This window comes from Apodemus sylvaticus, chromosome 17 (genome assembly GCF_947179515.1).
Source record: "Apodemus sylvaticus chromosome 17, mApoSyl1.1, whole genome shotgun sequence".
In the NCBI taxonomy this organism is placed as follows: Eukaryota; Metazoa; Chordata; class Mammalia; order Rodentia; family Muridae; genus Apodemus; species Apodemus sylvaticus.
The window spans coordinates 22,056,615-22,074,776 of NC_067488.1; the positions used below are offsets into that span (position 1 = coordinate 22,056,615).

General features: G+C 38.1%; 1 protein-coding gene across 1 annotated transcript in view; it reads right to left on the minus strand.

Moving 5' to 3' along the window:
• Samd12 (sterile alpha motif domain containing 12) overlaps window positions 1-18,162 on the minus strand; it is a 398,111-nt gene that overhangs the window by 109,457 nt on the left and 270,492 nt on the right. The window lies entirely within an intron of this gene.

Genomic DNA, 18,162 nt, shown 5'->3' on the forward strand with positions numbered 1-18,162 from the left:
TATATTATATGAGCATGAGCACAGATTGGTATTTTATAGCATATCTTCACTGTGAAATTCATTGTGGCATTTTCATCTATGTGTATAGGTATTTTAGTGATAATTGTGTCCATATTGGTCTTTATTCTTCTCTTACCTTTTAATGCCTCAGACTACATTGTTCATCGAAGAGTCACAATAATTCATCTGACATATAGTAGGCCCATGCAATATTATTGAGTGAATGAAAAATTACATTTGCTCTTAACCAGAGGATTCCCCAGCATGTAATAAGGATACATGTTCCACTATGTTCATAGCAGCCCTATTTATAATAGCCAGAAGCTGGAAAGAACCCAGATGTCCCTCAACAGAGGAACGGATACAAAAAATGTGGTATATTTACACAATGGAGTACTATTCAGCCATGAGAAACAATGAATTCATGAAATTCTTAGACAAATAGATGGAGATGGAGAACATCATCCTAACTGAGGTAACCCAGTCTCAAAAGAACACTCATGATATGCACTCACAGATATTAGCCTAGAAGCGTGGAATACCCAAGACACAATTCAAATACCAAATGATGTCCAAGAAGAAGGAAGGAGTGACCCCTGGTTCTGGAAAGGCTCAGTGCAGCAGTGTAGGGGAATACCAGGACAGAGGAGTGGGAAGGGGTGGATGGGGGAAAGGGAGGGAAGAAGGCTTATGGGACTTTCGGGGAGGGGGGAGATCAGGAAAGGGGGAATCATTTGAAATGTAAGTAAAGAATATATCAAATAAAAAAAAGGAAAAAATTCTTATCTTCTTTTTTAGCAAAATTAATTAATTAATTTTCTAATAAAGAAAATTAATTAATTAATATTTTATTTTTCTTTAAAAATTAATTCATTTAGTTGTTTACTTACTTTCTGTCCCACTCACTGCCCCCTTCCTGGTCACCCCTCCCATAATCCTGTCATCTTCCCTTAAAGCATTCACTGTGATGATAATTATGGAGATTTATAAACAGTAAATTAACCTTTCAGATTTGGAGGGTAAACAGGATAGGATGTAATCCTTGCATCAGCTATCAGTATCTTAAAAAGAGCAATGAAAACACACAGGTTTTTCTGTGCCCAAGAGATTCCAGTGATGGGTGGCATTCTCTTTGCTGTTTGTATGTGAGTGCACACATACACACAGGTGTATGTGTGTGCACAGATGTGCTTTAATACGAATCCTACACGGAGCTAGATAACGTCTCCATGAGGAAAGAACCATTTTTGGGTTGCTTAGGAGGTGTTTCTGCAGGGTGGAGTGGTCATCTGTGAGTCTTTTAAACTGATGAGACATTTTTCAGTTTATTGTGTGAGCAAATGTGATGAGTCTGAGTGCCTGCTAAGATATTTGAGCCTAGACAACTGGATAAATAAATATAAATGAATTCATTTGACAGGGTGACATTTTCATTTAATTAAGGCAGAAAATCAGCTCTTAAACAAATGATTGCCCCTGACAAAAGAGCAGAAACTGATCCTTAATTAATAAGTGTCTAATAGCTCTTTTCAGTGCTGTGGGGAATGTGTTGGGGGTGGGGGCAGGGGCAGGGAAATAAAGTTGGGGGAGAAATTGAGTTACTTTAAAAACCTAAAAGAGAATTAAAAGCAGTATACTTATGTTTAAATACATATGGGATTCTGCTAGATCACAAACGTTTTGATGAAACTTTGCAAGAAAACAAAATTCCATTTATAGAGGAATGCTCATTAAAAAAAAAAGCAATCTAGAGATTCAATGCAATCCCCATCAAAATCCCAACTCAGTTCTTCATAGAGTTAGAAATAGCAATTCTCAAATTCATCTGGAATAACAAAAAGCCCAGGATAGCTAAAGCTGTCCTCAACAGTAAAAGAACTTATGGAGGAATCAGTATCCCAGACCTCAAGCAGTTCTACATAGCAATAGTGATTAAAACCGCATAGTATTGATTGGTACAGTGACAGGCAAGTAGATCAGTGGAATAGAATTGAAGACCCAGATATGAACCCCCATACCTATGGTCACTTGATGTTTGACAAAGGAGCTAAAACCACCCAGTAGAAAAGAGCTTTTTCAACAAATGGTGCTGGTTCAACTAGTGGCTAGCATGCAGAAGAAAGCAAATCGATCCATTCTTATCTCCTTGTACAAAGCTCAAGTAAAAGTGGATCAAGGACCTCTACATAAAACCAGACACATTGAAAATAATAGAAAAGAAAGTGGGGAAGAGCCTCGAGCTCATGGGCACAGGGGGAAATTTCTTGAACAGAATACCAGTAGTTTATGCTCTAAGATCAAGAATTGACAAATGGGACCTTGTAAAATTACAAAGTTTCTCCAAGGCAAATGACACTGTCAATAGGACAAAATGGCAACCAACAAATTGGGAAAAGATCTTTACTAACCCTATATCCAACAGAGGGCTAATATCCAAAATATACAAAGAACTCAAGAAGTTAGACTCCAAATAATCCTATTAAAAATGAGGTACAGAGCTAAACAAAGAATTTTTACCTGAGGAATATTGAATGGCTGAGAAGCACCTAAAGGAATGTTCATCATTCTTAGTCATCAAGGATGGAAATCAAAACAACCTGAGATTTCACCTCAGACCAGTCAGAATGGCTAAGAACAAAAACTCATGAGATAGTAGGTGCTTGTAAGGATGTGGAGAAAGAGGAACAGTTCTCCATTGATGGTGGGATTGCAAGCTGGTACAAGTCTGGATATCAGTCTGGCTGTTCCTCAGAAAATTGGGCATAATACTACTGGAGAACCCTGCTATACCACTCCTGGACATATACCCAGAGGATTCTCCAGCACATAATAAGGACACATGCTCCAGTATGTTCGTAGCAGTCTTATTTATAATAGCCAGAAGCTAGAAAGAACCCAAATGTCCCTCAACAGAAGAATGGATACAGAAAATGTACATTTACACAATGGAATACTACTCAGCTATTAATAATCATGAATTCATGAAATTCTTAGGCAAATGGATGGAACTAGAAAATATTATCTTGAGTGAGGTAACCCAATCACAGAAGAACACACATGATATGTACTCACTGATAAGTGGATATTAACCCAGAAGCTTGAAATACCCAAGACACAATTCACAGATCAAATGAAGCTCAAGAAGAAGGAAGAACAAAGTATGGATACTCTGGTCCTTCTCAGAAGGGGGAACAAAATACCCACAGGAGGGGATACAGAGACAAAGTGTGGAATAGAGTCTGAGGGAAAAACCAGCCAGAGACTGCCCTACCTTGAGATCCATCCCATATACAAAACCCAGACACTATTGTGGATGTCAACAAGCGCTTGCTGAACTGAGCCTGATATAGCTGTCACCTGGAAGGCTCTACCAGTTCATGACAAATGCAGAGGGGAACACTCTCAGCCATCCCTTGAACTGAGCACAGGGTCCCCAATGGAGGAGCTAGAGAAAGGACCCAAGGAGCTGAAGGGGTTTGCAGTACCCTAGGAGGAACAATAATATGAGCCACCCAGTACCCTCCAGAGCTCCCAGGTACTAAACCACCAACCAACCAGTACACATGGAGGGACCCATGGCCCCAGCTGCATAAGTAGCAGAGGTTGGCCTTGTTGGACATCAAAGGGAGGGGAGGCCCTTAGTCCTGAGAAGGCTGGATGCTGCAGTGTAGGGGAATACCAGGACAGGGAAGCGGGAGTGGGTGAACTGGTGAACAGCAGGAGGAAGAATGGGTTAGGGGATTGGGGGGAGGACCAAGAAAGGGGACAACATATGAAATATAAATAAGGAATATATCTAATAAAAAATAAAAATACATAAAATACTTTTTTCGGTCAATAAACTTTGATCTATTATTTTTATCTCTTCTGCCTTTTTGTGATACAATCTTAGTTTTAGTAACACAAATGACAGGAGAAAGCCCAAGTTCTTGACTCATAAAAAGATACATATCTGTATATAGTTTATAATGAGTGTTAATAATGACAGCTACCATGTGAATCACATGATGGGAATGTAATGAGATGAAGGTCACACAGCCTTTAGTAGTGTTTGCTGGGCTTTAATGTAAGCACGGATTTTGTTCATATTTGATAACCTGGAAGGGATGAGTCGCCAAATGTGTAACACAAAGCCATATCACCTCTTACATAGTAGACACAGGAAAACACTGAGGTCATTATTAGCAATTTTCTGTATATTCATGCATGCTGAATCAATATCTATTAAATCAAGATGTTAATGAGCAAAAGTTTCATGTTATTCATCTGACAAGACTAAGATCACTCTGAATATTTTTGGAAACTAGCGAATACAAGGATGCCGTCTCTGTTTCATTATGATATTCAGATTGGAGATAAATTTGATGGTTTCATATCCCCAAACTTTAGAATGCAGTATATAGCTCAAAGAAACTATATAATCCCCCTTCCCAGAACCCACAAATCAGGGAAAATGGGAGCTAAAGGGGCATAATGATGTGTCTGGCAAATACCATATTTTAAAAAAGCTTTCTATTTGGACAGTCTCAAGTATTAATTTGCAAAAGGTGGTCATAGCCAACAATTTATTTGTGTGAGGAAAAAAAAAACCGAGATTATTAGAACAAGAAACAATTCATGGTAGGAAAGTGGTCACAGTGTTCATTTTGGAGCCAGCAAGTCATCCTACTCAGGCTAATGGTTACTTTTATGTGTTAAATTGCCTAGACTACAGGATGCCCAGATATCTGCTTAAATAGGATTCTGGATGCACCTGTAGATACATTTCAGATGAAATTATTCTTCTTTCCCTTTGTAGCCATTGCAAAGCAGATGGTCACACCAAGTGTTCACAGGGCCCTATCCAATCTGCTAAAAACCTGAATCCAATTAAAAGTCTTATCTTCTTGAGAGCAAGTGAGGACTCTCCCTGCCTGACAGCCTCATGCTGCCTGATGGGTGTTTCCCTGATCTGAAACCTGAGCCCAGAAACATTGGCTCTTCCTGATTTTGAACTTCCGGACTTGGGTTCATTTTCCTGCCATCTCACCTCCCTTCTCACTACACCCACTTGACACTATAACTTAGGTTGGCTTTCTTCAAGGACTTTGAATTCATTAAACACTTTTCAATGATGTATTCAGTGTGTCAACTAGAAAGGTTTATGTGTCAACTGACAATGATAAGTGGTAGCTCATTGCTTCTGGATGCTTCTATAAAGGTGTTACCAAGAGAGACCAGTATTTGAGCCAGTAGAAATACTGGACCAACATGAAATGAAAGGACCAACATTCAACACCAACTTTGAAACCACCGAGAAAGAAATAAAACAAAAAGAGGGCAGAGAAAGCAGGTTCTTTCTCTCTCAAGTTGGCTTTTCTAACTTCCTTTACTTTTTTGCACAATGATGCTACCAATATGTAGGCCTTTGGGCGATGGGGTCTATACCAGTAGTGTAGGCTTCTCCCAGGCGTTTTGCCTTTTGTTGAATGGCACCATTAACTTCTCTGGTTCCTCAGGCTGCAGATGGCAGTTTGTGGGACTTCTCAGCCTACATAATTGTGTGAACCAATCCCCATAATATAACTTCTCATGTATCTATATATATACCCCACAGGTTTTATTTTGCAGAAAAACCCTAATACAGTCTCAGTTCAGCCTGTTTCTTTCAACTGGGACAATTTTTCTTTCTGTAGTTCTTAAGAAGAAGCTCTGCTGGCCAACCCCTCTTCCATTTTTAGATCTCATATTCTGCCTGATCCATTGGGTCTAGGAAAATTCCTTTGCTTATTTTCATATTCTTTTTTCTCCTTTTTTCTTCGATATACTTTTTATTTACATTTCAAATGATTTCCCCTATTCTGGCTCCCCACTCCCCGAAAGTTCCATAAGCCCTCTTCCCTCCCCCTGTTCCCCCACCCACCCCTTCCCACTTCCCTGTTCTGGTATTGCCCTATATTGCTGTACTGAGCCTTTCCAGAACCAGGGGCCACTCCTCCGTTCTTGGACATCATTTGATATGTGGATTATGTCTTGGGTATTCCAAGTTTCTAGGCTAATATCTGCTTATCAGTGAGTGCATACCATGATTGATCTTTTGAGTCTGGGTTACCTCACTTAGTATGATGTTCTCTAGCTCCATCCATTTGTCTAAAAATTTCATGAATTCATTGTTTCTAATGGCTGAATAGTAATCCATTGTGTATATATACCACATTTTTTTGTATCAATTCCTCTGTTGAGGGATATCTGGGTTCTTTCCAGCTTCTGGCTATTATAAATAGGGTTGCTATGAATATAGTGGAGCACGTATCCTTATTACATGCTGGGTAATCCTCTGGGTATATGTACCGGAGTGGTATAGCAGGGTCCTCCGGAAGTGACGTGCCCAGTTTTCTGAGGAACCACCAGACTGATTTCCAGAGTGGTTGTACCAATTTGCAGCCCCACCAGCAGTGGAGGAGTGTTCCTCTTTCTCCACATCCTCGCCAACACCTACTGTCTCCTGAGTTTTTAATCTCAGCCATTCTGACTGCTGTGACGTGAAATCGCTTATTTTCATATTCATTAGTAATACAATATCTTATTTAACTCTCATCTTTATTTTTTTTTTTGTGATATCAGTAAAAGCGTCTCAGGTAATAAACAGTAAATAGTAAATAGTAAATATACCATTACAGCATTATGTACTTCTCCAGGGTGCTGAGTACTTTAGCAACTTCATATTTATTTGATAAGTAAAGAGAAAGAAAATACATCCTGATGATTCTGAGCCCAGGCTTGGTTCAGAAGTCAGTACCTCTTGGACATCATCTCAATGTTTCTTCTAGTATTTTTGCTTCCCTTTGTCATGCCTCATCTTTGGTATAGCTCTTCACATGCAAATGTACTTCATTTGTCTTTGTTGGCAAGGATTATCCAATTCATCCCTTTATTGTGCCTTGCATAAAGTATATAGGGCTTTCTTGGTACAAAGTAGATTCTCAATAAATGCGTTTTGAAGGAATCACTGAATGAATGTGAATCATTACCATAAAGATAAAATAAAGGAGAAAGAGAATAAAGGAGTGTTTGTTTCAGAGATGTCAGCAGACTCTTCTCTTTGCCACGATACAGCTCTATACTAATGTTTTTTAAAACTTCAGCCTCTATTTCCAGTTCAGCTGACAAGTGTGGTACTGAAAATGGCATGGAGAAACTTTGATGCAAGGAACAGATGTGCTAGCCACACTGAATGATGCCAGATACTGAGAATTGGTGGTTCGAAAGGAAAAAAGGTGGCACAGAAATTGGTAATATGCAATATAAAGAATAGAAATCCTAAATACACGTATTTGTTGCTTCTCAGAATGGCCAAGCAGAAAGCATTTTGCTGCCACAGGATCTATATTACAGGGCTGCTGGCTCTACATTCACTCAGAAGGAAGAAACCAGTCTCCTTGTTAATAAATCCAAGATGGACCTACCTTCAATAGAGCATGAACCATTTGAGATCCTTCAAATCTAAATCCATAAGCTTAAAGTGATATAATCACACGATCATCCTAAATTGCCCAAATAAGAGTACATTGTTTGAATGCTAAAGAGTCAATGGGGAAAATTTTTTGAGGTTGATGAGTTCTACAGAATTTGCGAGAAAGAAGCATTTGGAATCTTTGGGAATCCCTATTACTCATCACCATAACAAGTCCAAGTATGAGAGAAACAGGATGTGTGTGGATGTCTTTCCCATATGTTGTCTAGAAAGACAATCTGTCTAGAGCAGACAAATATTTTTAAGAAGAATCCTACAGATCAAAAGCAAGAGTCAATATGAAGCCTTACTTTAAACAAAATATCTTCTTGTACTAATTGACCACAATGGACTCAGAACATAACTGAGATTGAGTGAATGCGAACTAGGATGCACACATCATCATTCAAAACCCTACCGATAAAATGATGTGTGGTTTCCATAGTCCCTAAAAGACCATTGTGTTTAGACTTCTATGTATAAAGCTCACATTTAGGAGACTTTCTTTGACAGTTTGAAGAGTTGATAAAATTAGAAGTATTCCTCACTCCAAAATTTGTATAATAAGGTATGAAGATTTTTTGAAGGGTGTCAGGGGAAAGCTTACAAAAGCAACAGTTTGTAGATATACTACTGTCTTGGAACAAATTAGAACAAACATGCACTTGGCAGATAATAATCAAATGGCACAGTCTGTAAATGACCCCGATCTCAGAAGGAGACTCTCAACAAATCCCATGAGACTCCTCCCCCTGTAGCCTTACCCATTATGAGATGCTGAGAAATGACAAGGGTCAGAGGGGAAAAGTTTCCTTTATAGTAACTGGACAATGAGACTCAGGAGGGACTGAAAATCCTAGGCAAAGCAATGTAGGTTGAGGGGCTTATAAATAGAAGAGCCATCCATGTCTTTGGAAAGCAAGGTAACATAAGAGTTCAATGCTGCAGGTAATGCTTCAGGGAAGGAGGGTGGAGAAGAAATAATAGAGAGATTCTAGATAATACTTTGTATGGAGAAAAATGATCTATAACAGTTTTGGTAATTACCTTTACTTTTTAGAAATGCAAATTTGTAGCTACTACTAAGAGAAGATTATATGGGTAGTAAAACAGAGCTAGAAAATGAGAAAAAGTACAACAATTAAATTTAAATCCGAAAATCTCACAGAGGAGGCACATTTTGCTCAACACTATGCTAGAAGGTGGACAATCAGAACAAAGCCAGACGACCACAGAGGTTATTCATCATCGACAGAGTGTAGAGGGTTCTAGGGCACTAGGATGTGTCAGTTTCTTTATGGCTCAGGGATTTGGAATCTGACACAAGCAACTTAAAAGCAGGAAAACAAGGGATGATTTATTTTGGACTGCAGTTGCAGAGGATAAAATACAGTCATTTGGTTTTATTGATTCTGGATCTGCAATGAGGCAACAGATCATGATGTATGGTGGAGAAGAACGTCTTACCTCATGGCAGGTAGGCAGCAAGGGGGGGGGAAGAGAGAGAGAGAGAGAGAGAGAGAGAGAGAGAGAGAGAGAGAGAGAGAGAGAGAGAGAGAGAGAGAGAGAGAGAGAAGAGACCCAGTACCTACCTATGCTAACCCATTTCTTCCAACTAGTCTCAATCTCCTAAGTTCCAAAAATTCATGAAAAACACTGCCTGCTGCAGATATAGACCTAACATGTGATCCCCCTGGGGCTAGAACTGTTTTCTAAACCATAACACCGGCTCCCCCCTTTCTTTTTTACATCATGACAGAATTCTCAAATGTTTTTTCATCCAAGAGCGAGTTCATTTGGCATACCCATGGCAAGACTTCCTTATTCTCCTTTTTCCCAGTCACATCTATGTTTAGTTTCTGTGCCCCCATTGTACACCTGCATGCCTCTATAAGAGCCTTTAACTTTACTACTAGGTCAGGTGTTCCTATTCATCTCTGGCGCCTAATATGGGACCCAGTGCTCATGAAAAGAAAGGAAAATGGATACTCTGTAATAAATGCATAATTAGTATGAGTAAAGGAGCAGTTCACAGGGGGACATGATTGGTTCTGAAAGATAAGGCAGAAAGGATGGAAACTCATCAGGCTACATGCTTTTTCAAGCTTTATTAGCTCATCATCATAAATTTGTGAAATAAATTCTATCTTTGTGTTTATACCTGAAGTATCATCACTAGAAAGTAATTTGCCCAAAGTTAACATTATTGTATCAATGAAATATCTTGATGTCTTTCTATGGGATGCTATGAAGTTTTAATTTTCTTCTGTAAGCAATTGGAAGACAGCAAATAAAGCAGCCATGTCCAGCCATTTGACATCATGTTACAATATTGTCATCTACAAAGTATACACTCAGGAACTGTGCAACTGGACCACAAAACAATCATACACACACACACACACACTCACACACCTCCACATAATGTTCTAAACAGGCCTATTATTTTTGTATTAGGCCACATTCAGAGCTATCCTGTGACATGTGCAGCCTGCAGGTCAAAGGCCAAACACCCCTTCTGGGAAAGGATGAAAATAACATTGTTCGAGATATGTTTAAATCATAGGAGTGAGAAAGTAATCAAATAGTGTCGTAGTCTTTTACTGTTGTGAACAGACATATGACCAAGGCAAATCTTATAAGGGCAACATTTAATTGGGTCTGGCTTACAGGTTCTGAGGTTTGGTCTATTATCAGCAAGGCAGGAACAAGGCAGCTTCCAGGTAGTCATGGTGCACGAGGAGCTGAGAGTTCTACATATTCATTGGAAGGCTGCTAGTGGAAGATTTAACTTCAAGGCAGCTAGGATGAGGGTCTTAAGCCCACATCCACAGTGACACACCTACTCCAAGTTCACACCTCCTAATAATGCCCTTCCCTGGGGCAATCATATATAAAACATCAAAAATAGGTAGGGTGGACCCTGGTGATCAAAACATAACTAGGAGCGTAGGCTAATGGTCTCAGAAGGAAATGCAAATGAAGGAATTGAAACAGTGATGGGGTGCTGGTGAGGCAGGTGAGACTACAAATAGCACAGTCTCTGAATGAAACTAGAAGGCTCTGTCTACTGATTCTATATGGACAGTGAGTAAAAAAGAATAGTACAACTGATACTGTACCTTCAACATCAGGTTACTGGGAAACAAGTATTTTTTTTATTTTGTTTTAAGATCCATTTTAAGTATTATGTCTGAGTAGTTGTGTGTAGCCCTGGTGGGAATACACCTTGAATTCTGGGACCCATATCTTTCCAGTAGATTATGTCAAATCTCCTGGAGCTGTTGTTAACAGGTAGTCATAAGAAACCCAATATGATGGGAACTGAATGTAGGTTTTTTTATTTCTCTCTTTCTTTTTTTTTTTTTTAAGAGGAGCAAATGTTTTAAGTACCTAGCTATTTCTCTAGCTCCAAGCAATGCAAATATTAATGTTGAATTACTAGTTCCTTTTGGTATATGATATTCACACAAGTGAATAAAGAAAAGTATTTCCCTCTTTCACAGGGCTCTGTCTACCCTGCAAGGGTCGGTATGTGAGAGCAACTCACCTCATGCTGACCAGGGTGCAGTACAGAGAAATAATCAAAAGGAACCATGGCAGCTTCCAGCTCCAAAGGACATGATGTCTAGGGACATGTCTCCTTTAATCTTTCCTTGTGTTCTACAGTTCTACCACCTCCCAAGAGTCAAATTTGGATCTGTCAATTCATTAATGCATTCATTTAGGTCAGAACTCTTATGATGTAGTATGTCTAGAAACCCACACAGACATGCCCAGGGGTGCGCTTTACTAGCCTCATAGGTGCTTCTCAATCTAATCAAGTAATCAGTCACCATTATCCATCTGTGAGTAGAAACAATGGGGGTTAAGACTGAGAGATTTGGTGGTTGGGAATGACTAAAGTATGTATGCATAATTTTCAGAGGAGGCATAAACACTCAAGAAGCTGCAGAAGTTGAATACACTACTCGCCTATAAAGGAGCTATTAAGCTAAGACCAGGAGGAGTTAGAGGGTCCTTATCAGGAGGATGGGGCGTGTCTAGGAAGTAAAGCTCAGTGTTCCCTTCTGAAATGGCCAAGAGCCAAGAATGAAAATGGGCGTGTGCATAAAGCTTGCAACATCAGCGTCACAGCTAAATTTAACTGCCACTTACTCAGCTCTGTTTCAAAATAAAAAGTAAAAGGAAGAGGTGGTGGGGGATAGAACTCAGTGGAAGGATACATCATTAGAATGCACAATACTCTATGTCTCATCATTGCAACATCAAGACAACCAAACACCAATGATATAGCTGATTTCTCCAAAAACTATCCCTCTCTCTCCTCTCTCTCTCTCCTCTCTCTCTTCCCCCCCCCTCTCTCTCTGTCTTGTATGTATGTTTTGCATGTATGTATGTAAGTGCGCATGCCTGTATGTTTTGGACTAATTCCAATCTTATTTTTATCAATTTAAAATGTTAATTTAATAATTTAAAAATAAGACCCGTGAACTGTTTATGGAGTTAATATCTACTTATGATACAAATGAGTCATCTCTATACATTCTTCCAACCAAATTAAATCCAAAATTTATAAGATAACCTTGATATGAATGATTGCAATAGTTACCCAACTATAAGCATGTGTAAGCATACTTTTACACCATCATACTAAAAATAATGAATTGTTTTGTATGTAAATTACACAGTAATAATGACAATGGAAGAAAAATACTTGGGTGGGAATTGGGAGAAGTGGTATCTTTTTAAAGACATGCTATGGACTATCTATCAATCCCTCCTTGAGTTTCTATGATCAGACATGTGAAAAGAGGTTAGATAATGTCTTAAGAGCCCATTACTCTATTCTAAAAACGTCCTTCTTTAAGCAAGGTTCGTGGACCAGATGGCCCACTTTTAGTTGCCGAAGCATCACTCTGGAGGTGAATGGACTGAAATACCCAAACTGTACACAGAGTTCTGAAAAGTCTTCTTGGATCTGAATGCAATGTTATCAATTTTTGTCTTTCCAAAGGATGGAGCACTGGAGCAGTCCATCTGGCCATGCAATTCCCAACTAAATTTTGAAACATATATTTGGACAAAGTCGAAATAGCCTTTTGGGAAACACTAATGAATCCGAACAACTCTCTCTCTCTCTCTCTCTCTCTCTCTCTCTCTCTCTCTCTCTCTCTCTCTCTCTCTCTCTCTCTCCCCCCGTGCCTGTGTCTCCACTTTATAAGCCACAATAATACAGACATTGAAGATATCTATATTTAGTATCATCATCTGCCCTAATTGCTTTATACTGCCCGATTTTACCCAAAATATAGTTGTTGATATAGCTTTATAAAATTTCTACCTCTGTAGCCGAAAAAAAAGGCATTGAAACAAGGCACCAAAAGAATGGGGCATTATTGTAGCACCCATGGTATTGAGGTAAACATTTATAACTCAAAAGAGAAAATTCAGGAATAGCAGCAATAATTTTGATGTATCAAGAGCTTAGGCTCTTGACTTTTTAAAGACAAGTCAACAGACTATGGCTCAGACATTGTTTTAGTTATAGTGCAGAAAGAACATAACATCGAACCTCTGTCTTAACTATTGCTAAGTATAACGTTAAGTACTAATAAATATATTGATATTATACTGAAATAAATATATATAAAATTTCCATTTGCAAATCTGTACCCATGAACATTAATTCAACAGTTCTTGGTAGTTCCTCTGTAACTAGCTTCTTTAATGTTCAGCTTCTCAGCCTGTACCTGAATATCCTTCTTCTTAAATATTTTTGAATGATATTCCCTTTTAAATATGCTGTATATTTTCTCCTTCCTGTATCCATGCATGTGATGGTGGATATTCGGGTTGTTTCCATCTCATGGTCAGTGTGCTGCAATGATCACAAGTACACCAGCATTAGCCCAAGCTCCAGCTCTAATTTCATTTGGCCATATTCAAAAGTGGGATCAGATGATAATTCCCATTTTAATTATCTGATGATCCTCCATAATAATTTCTATCCAGTTCTCTATTCCCTTTATCATTGAGGAAGGATTCAGAGTTCTCTATTTTTTTTTTTTAACTTTTTTGTCCTTTTTTTTTTAACTCTGAAAATTGTATTGGGTTTGAAGTGATAGTCATTGTGGTTTTTATTTATATTTCAGTAAGCATTTATGCTAAACGTGTTTTCATATAATATTTGGCCACTTTGGTGCTTTGTAAAACTATTCAAATCCTTTGGCCATTAAAAAAATTATCATTACTTTTTCTGAATTGTAGAAGTTCTTTATGCAGTCGCTTGCCAGATATACAACTTAAAATTTTCTCCCCCATTCCTAGATTACCATCACATTTAGAGTCTTTGTTTTTCTATGCATCAGCAACTATTTTCTAATAGAGGTTTAATAGAGAGGTTCTGCTCAACTCAGTTAAGAATCACATGTAGTTATTTTCACACAGTGGAAAAGGTGCAACAGACAAGCATATAGATACCAACTTTCCCTTTAAAAATATTTACCAACCTCTGACTTAATTCATATGTAATTCAGATTTTCACATGTATATAATTTTCACCTGAAATCTCATTCACTCACCACTCACAGATGTTTTTCTTACTACATTTGATAAAACAGGGACAAAGAAGCATAATAGATTTTAAAAACCCGTTCTAACGGGATACAAACAGGAAAGAAAGAAGTCAAAGTTTTTCATTCTTAAATATGATAAACATTTTAGCAGTTATGAGATGCACAATTAACATATAGGCTTTCTAAATAAAAATAATAAATGCACAGAGAACGAAATCAGTAAACCCCTTTAACAATGGCCTCAAAAATATTTAAGAATAATAAATAGTAACAAGAACTGTAGCAGCCCTATAATGAAAACTTAAACACCAAGGAAAGATTATATAGGAGATGAAAGGACCTGTGAATGAGAAGAATTAATATTGCAAACATAGCTAGACTACCAAAAGAAGACTACAAATTCAATGCAACTCCCATCAAAATTCCTATAGAAAATATAAAAGTAAAACCAACATTTTGAAAAGACATATGGAAGCACAAAAGACTCTAAAACCAGAGCAATCTATTCTGAACAGAAGAATAAAGCCAGGCTTATCACAATATCTGATTCCAAGGCATGCCACAGAGTTCATTAAGAAAAACAAAGCACAGAAACACTGTCACAGATCAGTAGAAGAGGTGACCTCAATATAAACTCACTTAGTGACAGCCACATGATTTTTGGCAACAAAGCCAAAACAGATCGGAGAAAACATCCTCTTCAACAAATGATGCTGGCAAAGAGGGATATCTGCATGTAAAGAATGAAACTGGGTATCTATATTTAACACTGTACAAAAGGAACCCCTAGTGCACCAAAAAGCTTTAATGTAACACCCCAAACTAAAACTGATGGTGAGCAACGTCAGGAAATCCCTTTAGGATACAGCATGAACAACATACTCTTGAGTAGGACTGCCAGTTACTCAGAAAATAGTGTCAGCAATTGGTAAATGCTTCATGATGTTCAAAAGCTTATGTACAACAAAGGAAACAATCAAGGCAGCCTACAGAATTAGAGAAAAATGTTTTCTAATTATCTCTGACAGAGGGGGTAAGATCTAGAATATACAAAGGACTCAGAAGCCTAAAGAAAAAGAAAACTAATCAATATCCGAGCTAATGAAATGATCAGATAGTTTCCAAAGATAAAGGATGAATGGCCAATATACAGATGGAAAGTGTCCAACATTAGAGCCATGAGAGAAATGCAAATAAAAGCTTCAATGATGCAGAGGATCAGCGAGTTTTCTGTGAATGTTATCTCTAAGGGATGTCAGAAGCTACACTCACAGAGTCTCACCCACCTGAGTGACTGCCTGAACATGATCTAAACAAGGCCAATGACAATACACATGCTGAAGAGGGGAGAGACCAGGAGGCCTCAAGCCATCCAAAGAACTACAGACACCTAGGGGATGATGGGAGCAGGAGAAATTGCCTTCCCCAGGGAAGAGCACACCAATTGGTTATCTAATACCAAAGGCTCAGATCTGAAAACTTACATTATACAGACGAAGCAGGTTGTATTTAGGAATATCTATAGGAGGGTTTAGAGGGAGAAAGGGGACATGATGCAATTACATTATAATCTCAAAAATAAAAGATTTCTTTAAAAGAAGGGGAAGGGGGATGAAGGGAAGAACTCTGCCAGGGGGCACTAGGAGGAGGGCAATCTTTAGGATGTAAATAAATAAAATAATTAATTAATAAAAACACCAACATCAACAACAACAAAGAATAATAGGCAGAATTCAAGGCTAAACACACAACCCAATTGTAAAAAGCAAAAAAGCAATAATAAACAAAAGCAACATTGGTGGTTAAGAGTTCTTGCTGCTCCTTTGGAGGGCCTGAGTCTGGTTGCCAATATCAACTGTAGATGGCTCACAAGTGCTTGTAATTCCAGATCCGAGGGATCCAACGTCCTCTTCTAGCCCCTGAGGTTGCTGCCTCACATGCCATTCACTCATACTAATATAATCATACACACATATATAAAAATATAGACTAAATCTAAAAAAAATGTTTAAAATTTGGTTGGTAAGATGTCTGAGTGGGTAAATGTACTTGTCACTACACTAAGGTTAATTGTTGGAGTTCAGTCCTCAGGCCTCATGTGTTAGAAGGAAAGACTCCTAAAAGTTATATTGTAGACTTCAGAATATATTCTGTGGCATGTGCTCATCCCCACATTCACACTGACACACACTTCATGTTGGATATATTTTTTAAAATAGGTAATAAAACCTACACTGAGATTTCATTTCACCACAGGCAGACTGAGAGTCACTAAGAAACAAGTAACAAATACTGACAAAGATGAAGACAAAAGAGGAAGTCTTACACAACTGTTTGTCCAACCAATATGGCAGCCACTATGAACGCTCTGTAAGAAACTAACCAGAGACCTACACATGACTCATCTTAGTCTATGTCAAATAAATCCAAGACATCCATCCCATTACCGAGAGTTTGCACAATAATATTTACTGAAGAACTAGTCAAAAAGTCAAATAACAGAACCAATCTAGATGAGTAGCAACAGAAAAATCAATAAAGAAATGTAGGTCATTTGCACAATAGAATAACTTACACATAAAGAAGAATGGAGAGCTTAGCATAAGTAGAGGTAAGAGGAAAAGCATAGAATTATAACTTCAAAAATTAAATATTAAAATAATTTAAAAGAAAATTCTGTCATTTGCAAGAAAATGGATGCAACTGGAGACATTCATAAAACATATTAATTTCAGAAGGAAAATATTACATATTTTTCTCATTTGTGGGTGTTAGATATTATTATATATATTCTATTTATCTATCTATCTTTTCTATCTGTCATCCATCTATCTATCATCTATCTATCATCTATCTATTCTATCATCTATCTATCTATCTATCTATCTATCTATCTATCTATCATATTTATAATTGAAAATAGAAGCAAATTTGAGAAGACAGTATACTTGCAGGAAAATTGCCTCGTATAATCCTGCATAAGAAAAAAATAATCAGTCCCAAAAGAGACCAGAGAAGCATGCAAAGAAAGCAAGGAGCTTGCTTTGGACTCAGGCATTTCCTGTGCTATGCTTTTCACCAAGGCCTACCTTACTTTGGGCACATTAGTTCCACTGTATCACTTTCTAATATGTATATCAAGAATGACAAACAGTAGGAGCCACAGTAGAGAGACTATGAAGAGCTGATGGGACAACTAGTGCATGCTCTGTGCATAGTAAACATTAAAACTCGTGAGCTGGATTGAGCACAGTATGCAGTATCAAATTCAGTTGGGGAGATTTGTTTTCTAGAAACAATGTCTACTATTAAAAAGCTAAGAATAAATTTGAGAGATTTTAGACTACTTGGTACCACTGTTATGTGTTGTATAAAGCACACCCCCACCCTTATCTCTGATGAATCAGGCAGAAATGTCATGATGACTTTCTGGCTGCCTGCTAGGCTTCTCAAAACATAAACTGGGAGTGTTCTGACCCAGCTGAGTTTGTAGCAGGAACAGTTAATCAAGTGTCACTACCAGATTGACATCCCGGCTGCTCACAAATGGGGCATGGAAGACCAAAGGCTTCCTTTTAGATGAGACAATCTCCCTAAAGACAACAGAAGAGTGTGAAAGCAGAGGCAAACATCGATGGTGTTGCCTGTGAATGTCAGGGAGCTATGGAGCCATTGTCAATGGTAAGAGGGGCAGTCAGGACTTCAGGTAAGATGGCCCTGGCTTCCTATGGTAAGCTGTCTCAGGAGTATTGTCACGGTTTCTGGACGGGGAGTAAAAACTGACATTTACTATGTACCTGTTATGCAACTTAAAAAAGATCTTACAATGTGTGTGTGTGTGTGTGTGTGTGTGTGTGTTTTGTCAGCATCTAGAAGTCATAGATGAAGAAAGGCAAAGCAAAAAATGTTAATTTCACAAATATGTAAAATGAACATATTTGAATGAAAGTAAACTTAGTGTCAGATAAATTTATTTCAGAAAAGGTATTAAAATGATGGGGCTTGTAGTAAATGCACAAGCTTGGTTTAATTATTCGACAAGGCTAATGGCTGAGGATATTAGCCTCTAATTTCTGCCATGTTCTTATTGGT